The sequence below is a fragment of the Protopterus annectens genome, chromosome 6.part0 (assembly GCF_019279795.1).
Source record: "Protopterus annectens isolate FY-2018-M chromosome 6.part0, PAN1.0, whole genome shotgun sequence".
Taxonomy (NCBI): Eukaryota; Metazoa; Chordata; order Ceratodontiformes; family Protopteridae; genus Protopterus; species Protopterus annectens.
Genome location: NC_056737.1, coordinates 1,714,763,146 through 1,714,779,284, shown reverse-complemented (window position 1 = coordinate 1,714,779,284; position 16,139 = coordinate 1,714,763,146). Strand labels below are relative to the sequence as shown.

General features: G+C 38.7%; 1 protein-coding gene across 2 annotated transcripts in view; it reads left to right on the top strand.

Annotated features, from left to right (window-relative positions):
* The first annotated feature begins 822 nt into the window (after window positions 1-822).
* MAP3K2 (mitogen-activated protein kinase kinase kinase 2) overlaps window positions 823-16,139 on the top strand; it is a 2,021,635-nt gene continuing 2,006,318 nt past the window's right edge. For both annotated transcript variants that reach the window (XM_044075108.1, XM_044075107.1), the window contains exon 1: window positions 823-1,005. The gene's annotated coding sequence lies outside the window, so the exon portion shown is untranslated. The remainder of the gene's footprint in view (window positions 1,006-16,139) is intronic.

The window sequence follows — 16,139 nt, the reverse complement described above, 5'->3', positions numbered from 1 at the left end:
TAGCCTGTTCATCCAGAACAGTAGTGTTTTGATCTTTTTGCGTGTGTTTTGAATGTGTAGTTAAAAGTTAAGACATTGGTCTTGCTAAACGTCAAGGTATTTGAAGGATGTGGTGGTTTCTTCTATGGTGGTATTGTTAACATCTTTAATAATGAAACTGGGTGCTTTGGCTATTTTTTGTTTGGTTCCAAATAGCATTGCTTTTGTTTTTGAGGGATTGATTATAATAGCATACACTAAATTACTACAGAGTGAAAAGGAAGTAGACATGTATCAAGAAAGGGGAGTCTTAAAAGTAAAAATATTAGAAAGAACTTTAGAGGATGGCTTGGGTGGATATTCATGTTTTCCGGCGATGTTGATATATCAGTTGAACGGATTGCAAAGAAAATACTAACCTTACACCTACAGAAGAGAAGTTTTACAAAAATGAGAGCAACCACTACCCGTGGTGTGTGTGTGTGTGTGTGTATAAAACCCTTTACCTACTGTAAGAGACGGGCTGGGGAGAAAAGAAACAGAATGTGCTCAGAATGAAGACTCAGAGAAGTTTCCCCAAGCTCTCTAGTATCTGTACTTCCGGGTCTTGACACACATAACGTGGCCGGCATAATTAGATACTTGAACTTTTTTGCTTTGACAAAAAATACCTTGCACATTTTTCAGATTCTATGACTTACTGAAATAATGCAAAAATAACAAGAGTTCTCTTTCTAGCCCAGAAATTAAATTATCAATTGATGTGCAGTACTTCCGAACTTATGATTATAACAAACACATCCAGTGAAGTCAGTGAGTAACTCCCACAACCCTCTTGTTTTCCCAGAATTCTCTGACGTAGCTGCAAAGAGATAAGTTCCTGGGGTACAGGTCCTGTAGCTACTAACAAGTGAGTTAAGGGCTTGTGTTTTGTTTTGTTTGTAGTGGCGGTGACGGGTAGCAATTTTATGTATTGGATTTGTTATCTCTTGCCAATGGGATAAAAGATTGCGGAGTTGGAAAGAGGTAGGTTGTCAGTCTGATTAGAATTGTAGTTTTCGTAGAACAGATAGTATTGATGGATCGCTTGGCCTAATTGAGCTGCCTAGTTCTTTTTTTTTTTTTCAGTTTGGGCATTCAGACTTTAGTGACAACTACTGTTTTTGAGCATTCCATGCGATTGTATATGAAAGAGAGATCGGCCGGCTGTTTCCTTAGTTGTTTCTAACATAGTTGGTTTATAATTAGGATATTCCATTGTGTTTCGTGCTAGACCATATTGCGTTACTGCCTGTAGATTTATATTGTAGTTTTCTGAACAGTCATATTTTTGCTTTTAACTTTGATTTTGCAACTTTGCAGCTTGGTACGCAGTACTGCGAAACAGCACCGTAGAGTGGTTAAGCATTGCAGTTTATATGGCAATTGCATTTAATTAAATAGTTTTAAAGTTTTTTATAATTATTGTATGTACGGATTTTTATTTGAGCAGTCATCTCATAATTTCCATTTTTCATGTGTATGAACTAGCTAATGTGTATGCAAGCAAGTGGTGGCAAAGGTTCTGCAGTTAAAAAATGATTGCTTATTTTTACGTGTTATACAGCAGTGTGTAAAAGGAAATGATTTTGGGTGATTTGTAATATTGCACAATCCAGATGTTTAAAGCAGAAGTGACAGCAGTTTGACACTTGAGCTGGACGCTCATTCTTGAAAATGTCCAAAAGCGAAGGTGACATTTATATCTGCTTTTATACCTCTGTTTATTTTATTTTCTGTTTGTGTTTTTGGCCTGAACCTTCACTCTTTGATTCTGCTTAAGTTTCCATCAGTGTCTAAAAGAATGTACTTTTGCTCGTTTTTCATTGCACAATCAGATTTTTAAAGCAGAAGTAACTTTAATTTGACACTTGTTGGGCACTTTCATGAAAACTAAAAAAAAAAGCAATTCTCTTCCTGATCTACCTTTGTATTTTATATGTATTTTTCTTATTGGCAGATTCAAGGAACTGGATGCTGTTTAGATCTAAACAGTCATTCTCTTATTGTGTGCTGATCTTTTATCTGACTTCATTGGGTAACTTCTCCATTGAAATTTTTAGCTGTGTGATACTTTGATATGTATCTACTGTCCATACATCATTGCTACAGTTTTCCTTTTTTATATATTTATTCTATAAAAAAGTTTCCTTAATATTTTACAGTTTGTGTGCTTCTACCCTGACTTCTGTTGTGCATGATAATGTTCTTGTGCTTAAATATTGGTGATGTTTTCGGTCACTTTAGGCATCTTATTTATGTGTGTGGAAGACTTCTTTCAGTGAATTTTTTAGATTCAGCAATACCTTTAGTTTGACATCTGTAAAGAAGTGTAATCTTTATAGTTAATTAGAAGTCTGGCTTACTTTTATCCAGCATATTCATGATTACCCATACCTGCACAACAGCTGGTATATTTGCTGTTTGGATTATGTTGTGAAGCACACAAACGTATTTAAATAGTTTTATTCAGCTTATTGTCGAACATTTCAGTAGACTTGCAAAATGTTTGCTTCTGATTTCCTCTCATGAACACTTGCATCACTGTGATGTTTTGCTGTCTGGCATAAGTGCAGTTCAGAGTGGCTCATAAATATGTATCCAGTTCTAGATACTAATTTAAAAGTAATATGAGGAAGCAGTACATTGTACAGCTTCTGGACCACACATGTATCGGTGGTTCGTGTGCAGAAGGCATGAAAAAGACCGACCAAATTCTGCTGTCTGTTAGTATGGCTAAGTTATGAAACTGTCTTCTGTTACATATCTGAAAAAAATGTTTAAATCTGTGTCAGAAAATACTAGAAGGCTACAGCTCATCAAAGATTGATGATATAGCTGTGGTGCAACAAATATAAATGCAAGAGGCTTCTATCATAATCTTTTGCTACTGCTCAACTTTTGATGCTCCTCTCCATGTTTAGGTAAAACATTCCCTTCTTACTCTTGAGTCCACTATTCTTCCTCCTGGGTTTCCCTTCCTGTTTATTCTGTAATGTTTTAACTCTGAATTCGGATGTAGTTCTTTCATTTTAGCCCCTTCTTTCTTCTGATGCGAGTCCACCTCCAGTATTGTGCTTCATTCTAAGGCAATGTACCACTTCCTGATTTATGTCTGTAGTATCTTTTTGTAGGTATCTTCATATTTGCTAAAACATGTTATCCAGCTGTCTTGTTTTCAGTCTTTCTAAATCTGACATTATGTACCTTGTACACTTGTCATTTTCAATACTACATTCAACGTCACAGATTCTTCTTGCTTTAACTGCAAGTCTTTAATTCATTCATTTTGTTTATGTGATGTATAATGTGATCTGTTCTTGGTTACTTACATGCTTGTTGCCTACATGGATTTGGTGTCTGTAGACTTAAATTCAGTGCATGTTTTACAGTATTCAATTGATGTGCATGACTCTGCATCAGTTCTATGCTGGCTTTCACTTCTTATTTATTTTTTAGGAAAGTTTGTATTTGCTGTTTCTAGTATATGAGATAATATTTCTGCAGTGCTTTTCTCCCTGAATGCTCTCTGCAGATTTACTCCCCTTTTTTTTTTGCATAAATACTAATAATAACCCCCCTTTTTATTCTGTATTGTAAGTAGAAAGAGGCAGTTTTAAATTGTATATTTAGTATAGCCTTTTCCATTTCATCTACTGCTTTACGTTTAAAATACATTAGGATAATGGAGTGTTCAGTAGTTTAAATCTGAAAATCATAACTAGATACATTTGTATGCTCCATGTATTCATGGGGCACAGTGCTAAAAATGGAATTTTCAGGACCTCTGTACATGGTCCTTTTTAGCATGATATGCTAACTTAAATGCTAATATGCCCTCATATTGGACACTGAGTTACACAAGTGCACATAGTATGCACACATTCTATTCATACCAATAGCATGTTGTCTGATGTTTGCTTCTGGATTTCCTTGTTATGCTAATACCTTGCCGTGCACAGTGGACACAAACAGTTCACAAGGTGGATATTGGTTCTCTACTTTGTGCACTGGTGGCATTTCTTTGTTTGTCTCGCTTTCTGTCAATGTATGTTGGTTACTTGACACGTGTGTTACTGTTGAAATTAGAATTATTGATGTCGTATTTTGGGGCAAAAGTGTTCAGTGTTATTGAGGTTTATTTTGTAGTTTTGCAAAGGCTCCACTTTTTGATATACCAAATGTTGTACGTTATGTAGGTTTCCCCATACATTCTTTCTTCCCATATGAAACGGCTCAGTTTTACTAAGTAGTGAACTGTATAATTGTCTGTCATTATAGACTTATTCTTGTCCTTGCTGTAATGCAACTCCATGCCATATCAGAATCTACAGAGAGGTGACAGATTTTAACCTTCCTAAGAAATGCCAAGAGATAATTATATATGTCGGGTTTATTTTCTGTGTATTATTGGCTACAGTTTTGTACTATGTAGTCTATGTAGATGCCTGTTAGTCATGGCTATCAAGCTTTTCATCCATGACACAATAGCAGGGATTATTGCATTATAATGTGACATTGTAGAGAGGCAGTGAAGCAGCAGGTTTTAGAAATGGCAGTACCAGACCAAAATAAACCCAGGTCAAACTGTAAAAACAAGCCAACCTGGTGGACCAATGGTATTAATAGGTTTTACAGCAAAAGAAAGAAAATCATGTCGACAAAGTAAAAGGTAATGTACACAGCAGAGCAATAAGTCCCTCATTAGTCTAAACAAGTGAATCCGAGAGCTAGTCAAATAACCTCCAATGCTAAGGGTAATCCTAAGGGGTTCTTAATCTTAAGGGCAACACCAAACAGTGTGCAGAATTAGTTGTAGATGGCATTACCTGTTCTCTGTTTGAAGACGTAATAAATCTGCTGGCTGACAAATTCATATCAAATTTCATCTCCTCATCACCCCCAGTTCTTCCCTAAGAATTACCCTCCACCAGTCCACTGCCAATTATCACCAAAAAACAAGTTCCCACTATGCTCTCCAAAGCTGAAAACACTACTTCAAATGGTTGCCTGTTAAACAGCTTAAATCAGGACGTATCCGGCTCATTAGGATCTCCATTCAGCCACAGCCTCCGATAGAGTGGAGGACAGTAACAGTAATCCCTCTGCCTGAAGGGGAAACATGTACTGACCCAGGAAATTACAGACTCATAAGCTTGACTAGTCTTGCATGTAAGGCCTTGGAAAGAATAGTTATGGACCTGATAAATAGTGATATAGGAGACCTCCAAACACTGGACCCAGCCCAGTTTGGCTGTGTCAAGGGCAGGTCATGCCTGCTGAAGCTAGTGGATTTCTTTGAGGCCATGGGTAAGGGTAAAACAGTACATACCGCGTACCTCGATCTGGCCAGGGTATTTGACACAATTCCCCACTCTGATATTATAAACTCACAAAACTGAGCATAAATCCTTATGTCACCAGATGGATAGCCAGTTGGCTCATGGACAGGACATGTAGTTAAAGTGGGTGACTCCAGCTCCAGCAAGAGGCCTGTTACTAGTAGTGTGTCACAGGGCTTAATACTGAGACCACTCCTGTTTGAAATATACTTCTCTGAAGTTGAGGCAAATGTGGAAGGCCTCTGGATGACAAAGTTTGCCGACTGCTGCAAGTTGGAAGCAGTCATTGAATTCCCCCAGCAATGTAGATATCCTTCAGAAGGGTCTAGATCAGACAAATGATTGATGCTAGAACCATTGCCTAAAACTAAATGCATTATCATAGCCTTTGGGAAGTCAAATACCCCTGCAAATTAGTCTTGAGTGTACTATTGATATTGTAGACTCTGGTGAGAGATTAAGGTACACAGCCTGTACTTTGACTGCCATTTGTCCTTAGTAGTAAGGAAATCTTTTTATGTGGCACAACTTAAGTTAAGATATGGCATCCACATCCAAGGAAGTTTTATATCCTGCTGTACTCTGCCCTCATTAGACAAATCGAGTACAGTGCTACATTTGCCATGTACTTTGACAGCAGCTGGAGCAACCTCAGAGGTTCTTCACATTGAAAATACAGGATGTAAACAACATGAACTGTGCAGATAGTCTAAAAGCCCTATCCCTTTACTCTGTCTCTTACTGACAGTATTAAGGGGTGACCTATGCTTGACAAACAAGGTACTCGGAAATCCAGCCCTGATGGAGCTGCTGTACATCTTTAAGTCAAACAGCGTGAAGGTTACCTGATCTATGGATCTAAACTTAGTTAGCCACTCAAACTAGTCAAGCTGGAGAGACAGATATGTGTCTCAGATTGCTTCTTTGGAACAGGCTTCCTGTTCACATTAAGCAGAGCCCTTTCCTGGCTGTCTTCAGATACAGTTTGGATCAATAGATGGGAACTGTAAATTCACATCTGTATAGTGCCTGTGTCGTACTGCGGTGGTGGTGCTGTGGTAGCGTTGTCACCTCACAGTAAGAAGCTGTCCTGTTCGATTCTCAGCTAGAGCGTCTTCTGCGTGGAGACGTGTGAATGGGCATACCTTCGTTGAAGGTTGTGCGTCAGAGCTGGCAACTCGGTACGTAAAAATCAACTGCCAATCATTAGCGGACTGGAGTTCCGCTGTGGCGACCCCTAACCGGGAAAAGCCAAAAGACGCAACATAGTGCCTGTGTCTATTAGAGACCGGAGCAGTCTGTAAGATACTGGATGCACAGTCACAAATCCATGCCAACCTGTTGCCCCTAGGGATATATATTGATTGAAATCTAGTTATATTGGCTAGGCTTATAAGGACCCTTATGCCGTTAACCTAGCAATCTGCTGAATCTGTGAGAAGCTTCAGTCCACATTGACATTAAGTGGGCTATCCTTATGGAAACCTGGACTCCATGTCGTGACACAGAGATCTGTTGCTGTCAGTGTCTTCCAACTTCAGCACCCTTTAGTCAGTGTTTGGGGTGGCAGAGCTTGTGTTTGTAGATGTAGTGTCACCGGACCTTACAGAGTTGGTGGTGTGATATCTGCCAAACTTTAGCGCTTGATGCTGTTGGGCAACCTATGGTCAAAGCTTTTGCTATATAGTTTCCATTGTTGGGATGCTACAGAGGTTAAATAGGACCCGTCACCAGTGGTGGGCTTTTGTAATTGTAGGTGAGGGGTAGTCCACTATCTTCTGCAGTGGGAGATGAGAGAGATTCCCAAAAAAAAAAAAGACACTTTTCCACATTCACTGAGGATACTCCTTTTTTTTTAAGAGTAGACCCACTGGTGCAAAGGATCCTTTTTGTAGTTGTGGAACAGCTTCAGAAGCCTTAGTGGGAGTGAATGTGGCTGTGGTAGCAGATTACACTGTGCCACATACTTTTGTGGCTATGGTAGAGTTTTTCTACAGTGGTAATATTTGCATATTTTACTGTGATGGTGCTTGGAGAAATAATACAGAGCAACACATTAGATATGTGGAAAATTGGGATGTTCATTAACAAAAAGTTTCATAGCCATGTCTTCTGTGTGTGTTCGGCTTGCTTCTAAGCAGTTGCTACAAGGGTGCTGGATTGCTGACTTTTGCAAGTTTCACTCATTTATGTAACCACCACATACATGGTAGCTTCCAGGTGTACTTTTTGGAGTATCTCTGTCTAGGCTTCAGTTTGTTTACTTTTATATTGTTTAAGGGTCTGGAATATGTTTCAGTGGTGATTACTGATGCACATGTTTGTGGGGCATTATTTATGAATAAGGCTTTTTTTTGTAATCCTACTTTGATCATTGTAATCTGTGTAATCAATTGCTTTTTACAAGAATACAAGCTGTTTAATTGACTTTCTTATATGCATGTGTATCATATTACTTTGCATCTTTATGTACAAATCAGCTTTTCAGCACTCATTTTTTTTTTCTGCATCATATTTGCTCATCCAACTGGAGTGTATGCTCTTGAGAAATGGGGAAAACTGCAAGTTGTTTTCCTTTAGATTTGAAAAAAAGTTTCTTGATGCTTATTTAGAGCACTGTAAGTGGAGGCAAAGTATTAATTTGAAATAAAAATTCACTGTGTGTAACAACTGTATTTTCAAAATAATTACTGAATCCAGAAACAAAAAAAATATCTAAGTTGGTTGAGTGGTAGTGTTTTTGGTTTTATTTAATGTACTTTGTAGTTGGGCTTTGAGAATTGGCAAATCCTATTAGATGCCTGACATTCTAAAGGGGAGACTGAGTTGTAATGATTGGCACTTGGACAACAGCAAGCTAAAATACATTACGGTGACTGTTTGTGTATTTATTTATTAATTTTTGCTTTGATCACAACCAGACATCCCAGTTTATTTGGGGATGACTTTTAATGGTTTATAATGGGTGTGTGTTTGCCTAATATCAGTGAGCTGTAAATCTGTTACTATGGCTAATTTAATCATTTGAGCAGACTCTGACATCTGAGCTGTACACAGTGTTTTGTAATAGATGAGCATGTGTATTTGTTTCTGTGCGTTTGCAGGTGTGTATTTGTGTATATTTACGTTCATTGAAATACATTGGGAAAGTACTTGGTTGATCACTGTTTTACTGACCACATATGATCATCAGAACAGCCGATTGATGTGCTGTTGCAAGTTCTCTGTTGTAGCTGGGAAAAGATTATGGCCTTCTCCCCCCTGTTGTGCAATTTCTGGGTTGGTATATATACAAGTAGCAGGTTGTATGCCTACACCTCCCTCCCCCCAAGTATTTGGTTTGTATATTCTGGGATAATGTTGCGGAGCATGCACACTTTCCAGTTGAACTGCTGAGATTAGATCAACTTGTATATCATCAACAAAAACTGATCACTGTTCATTAGTGATTATATCAGCTTACATACACCCATATATTTTTACACAACACGCAAACATGTATGTGAGCGCACACATTTTGTCTTTGCTTGCCCATATGAATTTAAGTATTAAATATTAAGAAAACTTATATTTTGTATCTAAAATACTTTTTCCACTGTCAATTAGATATCGTCCACCAACTTTGGAACTGTTTTACATAATTTTTAAGTGTAGTAATGCTCCCAAGGATGGATGTTGCAAGGAAATAATGGACATTCCAGCAGTTGGAGAGTACCAGTCATGCAGTGTTGACCCTCGCAAATCCCTGGGCGGTCTGTTATTTCTCTGTACCACTTATTTGCTTGGGCATCATTGCTTGCATATCCACCTTTATATCTTAGTCAAGCTGTTTTGGTCAATTGAAATTTCTAGGCTAGCCTATGGTATAAAATTTTTTAAATGTTTCTGCATCATGTTCATAATCAGTTAATATTACATCATCAGCATAAGCCAGTGTTGCCACTTCTAATAACTCAGTAAGTGTTCCATGGCAAGCGCAAACAGTATTGACATTGGAGGATGCTCTTTTCCTTACCCATTAACAAAACAAATTGTAGGTGTCATGTGATTACTTTAATAGACGGTAAATGTGCCTTTGTACATTTTTATGTTAAAATGCACATAGTGTCTGGCACTTGTAATGTTGCAGTTGCTTCCATGTGTTCCTTGTAATAAATCAAAGCTTTTCTTGTTTTATAAGGTACGGTAGTTTGTGAACGATAATTCTCCCAGTAGAGCATAATGGCATTTTAGTTGATTTGCATGACACAATTGCTGATTCAGACATGTATTATGAAGGATGTATAACAGAATGTAGTTTGCTAACAAGGCTTGTGTTGAATAATGAGATGGGGCTGCACTGATCCAGTTAAACCCTTTTCATCCCAGTCACTGGTCTTGGTATATTCATTTTCAAAATAAGTGTACACATTTTTGGGGCAAAATCTCATCTGTCCCATTCCCCTTTCTCGTTGAATTCCTGCCAGAAATTTTGGGACTTTATCTTTAAAAGTTTAACTTAACTGTTTGGCAAGTCAGTTGCCTTTTTATTTAATGTATATGCATCTAGTAAGTTTTAGTCAACTACTATCAGTGTAACCCTTAATGTTCATAATTTTTTTTTTTTGTTTTTCTCATTATAATTAATTTCATATTTGCAATGTTGTTTTTAATCGTTTTTGTCTTGTATGTGTGTTTATCTTTGATTATGTTTGCTTGCGCTCTTTCCCTTTGGGTCTCCACTGAAAACGTGTTGCTTACTATCAATGCAATGTACATAGTTAAGAACCTTTTCTTTTTTTACAACTATTTTGCATTGTGATTATTTAATATTTGTATATTGTCACTTTATTTTTACTTTTGTTTGCTGGGGCTTTTCCCCTCGGGTCTCCACTGAAAATGGGTTTGTTTGCAAACTTAGTTGGATTAACCCAGTTAACAAATGTGAAATTAAATAAAAAAATGTATGCAGAACTATTTTAAAGTGTTCATAGTTTTCCTCTTAACAATGGGTTATACTGACAGATTTGAATTGTCCCACTAACAAAATCTCTGCGATATTCCTAAAGTTATCGAACCAAAGTCCTTATCTTCAAGCAAAGACATGGACTATTAAAATGCCATTGTTTATCTGTCTTTGGAAGATGTCATGGAAGTTATTGGTGCAGGAAAGTGTCTTCTAACTTAGTCAGTGTTAGAAGCTGACTCAGCAGTGTGTGCTGTATATGAAAAATCAACCTGTACTGGAAAACTTTTCTCCATATGTCAGTTAGTCCTCGTCTTTCCATAAATTGTTTTAGCAATTTCTCCTGTTTGATATGAAACTTTTTGTTTCACCTGTTCTAGTTAACTTTAGTGACAGTACAGCATTCCAGTCAGCTAGTGTAATATGACTTGTACCGGACCAAATTCTTCTAGACTGTTTTTTGTGTACAGTCCAGGAATGCTTCATAATCTTTAAATAAGGCATTTAAAGTGTCTAGAATAATTTTGTCGTTTTCATCAGTAATACTCTTCCTTTAGTACCCATATACTCCTTAATGATCATGTGGTTTTCATGTACATCTCTCTAGATTTTTTATTATATACATACATACACACGCACATTTAATGTGTGTGTGTATGGAATATATATATATATATATATATATATATATATATATATATATATATATATATATATAGTGTGTGTGTGTATGTATGTATATATATATATATATATATATATATATATATATATATATATATATATATATATATCTATATGGGTCTAGGACAGTCTCCCGAAAAAAGTGCTTTTACGAAACTTTCGTAAAAGTGCAGGGAATTGGGGGGTATCTATATGGGTCTAGGACAGTCTCCCGAAAAAGTGCTTTTACGAAACTTTCGTAAAAGTGCAGGGAATTGGGGGGGGAGTGGTAGTGGGCAAGACCGGACTAAAGTGGGGATAAGGGAATATTCCCTTTTCCCCACTTTAGTGCGATCTCAGAGTGAGAATATAAAAGTAGGGGGTGTGAGGGGGGGTAGAGCCCCCCCCCCCCGCGTAAACATTTTTTTTTTTTTTTGTGTGTGTGTGTGTTTTACCTTCCGTTTACCGAACTGCTTTTTCTGTGAAAGCAGTTTCGGTAAATGGTGTTCGGTAGGGTTGGATTCGGACAGTTGGTCTTTCGATCAACTGTCCTAGATCTGTGTGTGTGTGTGTGTGTGTGTGTGTGTGTGTGTGTCTCAAGGAAATTACCCTCAGCTGAGACAGATCTGAAGGTTGTCAATAAGTTAAGTAAACCTGACATACCTGTTGTGCTGTACCTCTGGGGAAAAATAGAGCAAAATGCATGTACCGCTTCTGGGGAAAAAAAATGATGTGAAATTTGGGACCACTGACACAAAGTTAACAGTTCACTTGCTTTAGATGTGTCAAAAAATGGAGAACCATTCTGTATTACTTTTCAGACATGATGAGGACAGAAGTGAGGTTTAAATTTCCTTCTCCCAAAATAGTTTACTTGTAGAGTTCCTTCTACATTTACCCTCAAGTTTTAAAACTTATGATCTGATGTCAATTTTCATTCATTCCTCCAACATATTGGTCTGGATCCGATCTTCTGGACCAACTTGGACAATGTTCTACACCTCTTTGAAACCACAAGTTCTTAAGCTCCTTTATTACCCATAATGCTGTAGTCTCCCCTCCTTCAATAGATCTCACTTGCCACCATTGGGAACAGACGTAGTCGCTACAACTCTCAAGCAAATCTTTTTCTTCAGAACGATAAGTGTTCCTTTGTTTGTTGTTTTATCTCCCTGGTATTTCTAGTTTATTATCCTTCCTTTTCCTGTTATCTGTACATACCATTGGTAACTCTATTTTTCCATAGTTGCTAATTTTTTCTCTTTGCCATTTATTCACCAACACTCCCTTAAATGAATGATCACTTTACCATTGTTGGTAAACCTCTTCCTTTTGATAACATCCTGTTGGTTTTTTTTTTTTTTTTTTTTTTTTTTTCTGGTTGCAATGTTGTTGTTGGAAGGGTGGTAAATGTGGGCACAAGATTACCCTATCTGATACCCACTCATTGTTTAACTGTTTTAGGACCTTAGCATTTACAGGTCATCTGCTGTATTTTTCAAAATTTTCAATCCGAGAGCCCTTGTAGATTCCAGGATGTTAGGGGGTAGTCCAACACCCTTAAAATTAGAAGAATTGGAATTATTTTGGCAGATAAGGTTAAATGCCTATAGTTTCCCAGGGTTGAATGAATGCTGCTCTGTTAGCAGCATTCTAAAACTTAAACTTAAAAGTCTTATAAGATGAAGTGTTGTCAATTTGTCTCAACTTTTAAGTTGTTAGTTAGGGCTCCTGAAGTTATTTTTAACTACATCTAGTTTTAATATTGAGTAGTGTTTTTTCCTCATACGAATGTGTATTGAGTATTTTATATTTTTTATATTTTTTACTGCTTTTATGTGTTGTTCAAACTCAGTAAGTTGTATGAAGATGGTAGTATGCCTTTTAGTTTAAACGATTGTAACGGATTATTCTATTATCTAATTAAGTTGTTTAATTAGGTTGTATTTATACTTCCGGTGTGGGAAGTTGTACTTGTCTGAAGTTTGTGTATAACATCAAACGAAAAGCGCTTTACATTAAATTCATTTTGTTTTCTAATGAGTGCCGCTGTGTCTACTTCAGTTTTACTAGTTTCATCGTTTCTGGAGTTGTTTCATTGTTTTTAGTTTGTTCTCAGCCCTTGTAGATTGAAAGAATAAATTGAAACTTAAAGGCCTCATTGCCTCTACATTTAGAGAATCACTATCAGGAGCTCAGTCCTTTTAAGTCTGACAAAAAGAAGGCAAGCAAGAGGCCTTCAGAGCAATCTGGTTTGTCTCGGTCTTCTTCCGATGTAACCTCACAGGAAATGGATCCTACCACTTCAGATCCAAGGTCCGTCTGTTAGGATCCTACTCCCTCACAGCTGAAACCACTACCCAGAACCAAGTATGCATAATCTCTGGATGCAGTCCATCACCCTTTTTGGAAAGATGTCGTTCTCCCTCCATTGCCTCTTCCCATCCGTCCAGAAGTCTGTCAGAAGTGGACATGGATAGAATGATGTCGGTTTCGACACAGATTCTGATGGGAGTTCTCCTGGCCCCTACCCCAACGGGTTTGGAGGCCTTAACTTGTGCAATTCAGCCTATTCTGGCTCCTTCTCCCATCTCCCCTTTGGTTTCGGAGCGCTCAGATCGGAGTATCCTGGTGCCATCTACTTAAGATCCAAGGATACCTCTATCTTCGGATCTGTTGCCTTTTCTGAGTGTGCTGGCTCTAAGCTTGTCAGAGTTGGAGGGCTCTTGGACCTGAAGCTTTGTTGGATCTGAGGTGTTGGGGTCGACTGCAGAGTTGTCGGAGCCATCTCTGCCTCTAGGAGCCACAGCGTTTGATAGTTCAGTTCCGACTGCTGTCTCTGGGTTGGTGTCTTCGGGTCGGAGGGAACCATTAGTCCAAAAGCATGTCTTATTGGTTTCGGTTTTATCCTCATTGCATTCTGCCTTCAAGGTGTTGGAGAGAGTATTCTGATGTAGAAAGATGCTTGGTATGGAGGATCATTTCCAGAGGCCATACAATTCCCTTTTCCCTTCCGCTGCCATTACAGAGCATAATTTCCTATGTTCCCCCAGTCAGAGGAAGACAGCAGCTTTAGAAATCCAAAAGCTGTTAGACAAAACAGTTTTCCCAAGAGGTCTCCCCCAGACCAGAAAGAATCTGTAACTTATCTAAGATTCTTTTTTAGTGCCAAAGAAGATTGGGTACTGGAGACTAATCTTGGATCTCAATGTTCTGGGCAAGTCTGTTCAGTGGACAAAATTCTGGATGGTCACGGTTCAGTCCATTTTCCCTTTCCTGCACAAGGACGACTGGTTGTGCTTTTGTAGATCTCCAGAATGCATACAACCACATAAAAATTAACGGATAGTCCAGGAGATGCGGCTTGGAGCCAGTCAGTATCAGTTCAAAGCACTGCCCTTTGGTCTCTCCACACCCCCCCCAGGGTGTTTTTGTGGTAGCAGCCCATTTCAGACTGCAGGGATTCAAGAGTATTTACCTGGACAGCTGGCTCCTTACCGCCTCTACCAAGCATCTACTAATAACGTCTCGAGAATATGTACTCCAGACTTGTTCTAATCTGGGCATCACAGAAATCTCGAGTTTTACCCTTCTCAGTCTCTAGTGTTTATAGCAGTCAATTTCAGCACAACATCTGTGAAACTTTCTCTGCCCTTAACTTCAAACTGTTCATTTTCAAGTCAGCAGAATAATTCAGAGTTCATCATCAGCTTGCAAGGTATTGCACACCCTGGGCACACTGTCAACGGTGCTAGTTCTGCTTCCACTAGCAAGGTACCATATGAGGCAACCCAGTGGTCCATCTTACATCAACCCTTGTCCACCAAGATCAACTAACTCAGGCCTGGAAAAGATTCTTTTGGTGGTGGATTCACTCAGATCAACTATTGCAAGGTCATCCATTCATCCTCCCTCACCCAAGGCCATAGTGACCGTGCATGCTTCCCAGATGAGGTAGGGGGGTGGCATTTCTTAGGGAAGATGGTTCAAGGCACATGGTCCCCTGAAGAGGCCAACTTGAGTATCAATGTGCTGGAAATGAGAACAGAACTCCTAGCGTTCCAAGACACTCTCCCTTCTGGGACTGTTGAAATTCAAACCAGCCATATGTGTGTGGTATGGTACATCAACAAGCAAGGAAGAACCAGATCTTACCCCTTGTGTTGAGAAGCTGAGTGTGTGGCAGTGGGCAATCTCTTCAAATCTATTTTCTGATAGTGATGCACAATCCTGGGAAATCCAACATGATAGCAGAAAGGTTTGAGCAGGTCTATTTTGTTACCTTACGAGTGGTCTCTCAACAAGAAGGTGGCAGAAATTTATTTTCCACCAGTGAGGACAACAATAATGATGTGACTTATTTGTATCCCCTCTGAACAACAAATGCAGCAGGTTCTTTTTCCTTGACTCCCCCCACCCCAGCAGAGACTTTACTTCACAATTGGCCCCCAGGTCTCCTTTGTGCTTGCCCTCAGACTCTCCTAATTTACAGATTTCTAGAGAAAACATCCCAATTTGAAGAGCAAGGTCATCCTTTTGTCCTCTGTTGGCCTTGACAGACTTGGTTTTCCTTCCTTTGGCCTCCTCTACTGTACCCACCTTGGATTATAGATCTGATTCCAGATCTCGTGTCTATCCTGACAGACATGACTCACCTGGACATCTTGGGCCTCAGGTTAACCGCATGGTATCTGCAATTCCAGTGATAGCTAGACAACCAAAGCTCTCCTCTCCAGTGTGCCATTTTCTTTCTTTTATCTTCTCTCAAGGCTTCCACCAGAAAAATTTACAAGAGCAAATGAAAAAGATTTGTCTTTTTGGGCACAACATGACACAGACCCTTTTTCAGCACCAGTATACAAGATCCTTGAATTCCTGGCTTCCATTTTCAGTGTAGGGGCTAGTCCTTCCACAGTTAAGATTCAGCTAGCTGCTTTCTCCAGTTTCCATATCGGAGCTGATAATTCTACATTAGCATTTCCACATCTTTGTAAGGCCTTCATAAAAGGTGCTTTTCTAAGACCTCTTCAAGGACCAGTTTCCACCTTGGGATCTTGCCTTAATGTTACAGGCCCCATCTCCCGAGACCCTTTGAACCGGCAGTGAGATGTGAGTTGTGATACTTGACTTACAAAATGATTTTTCTCATAGCTGTAACATTGGCTAGAAGA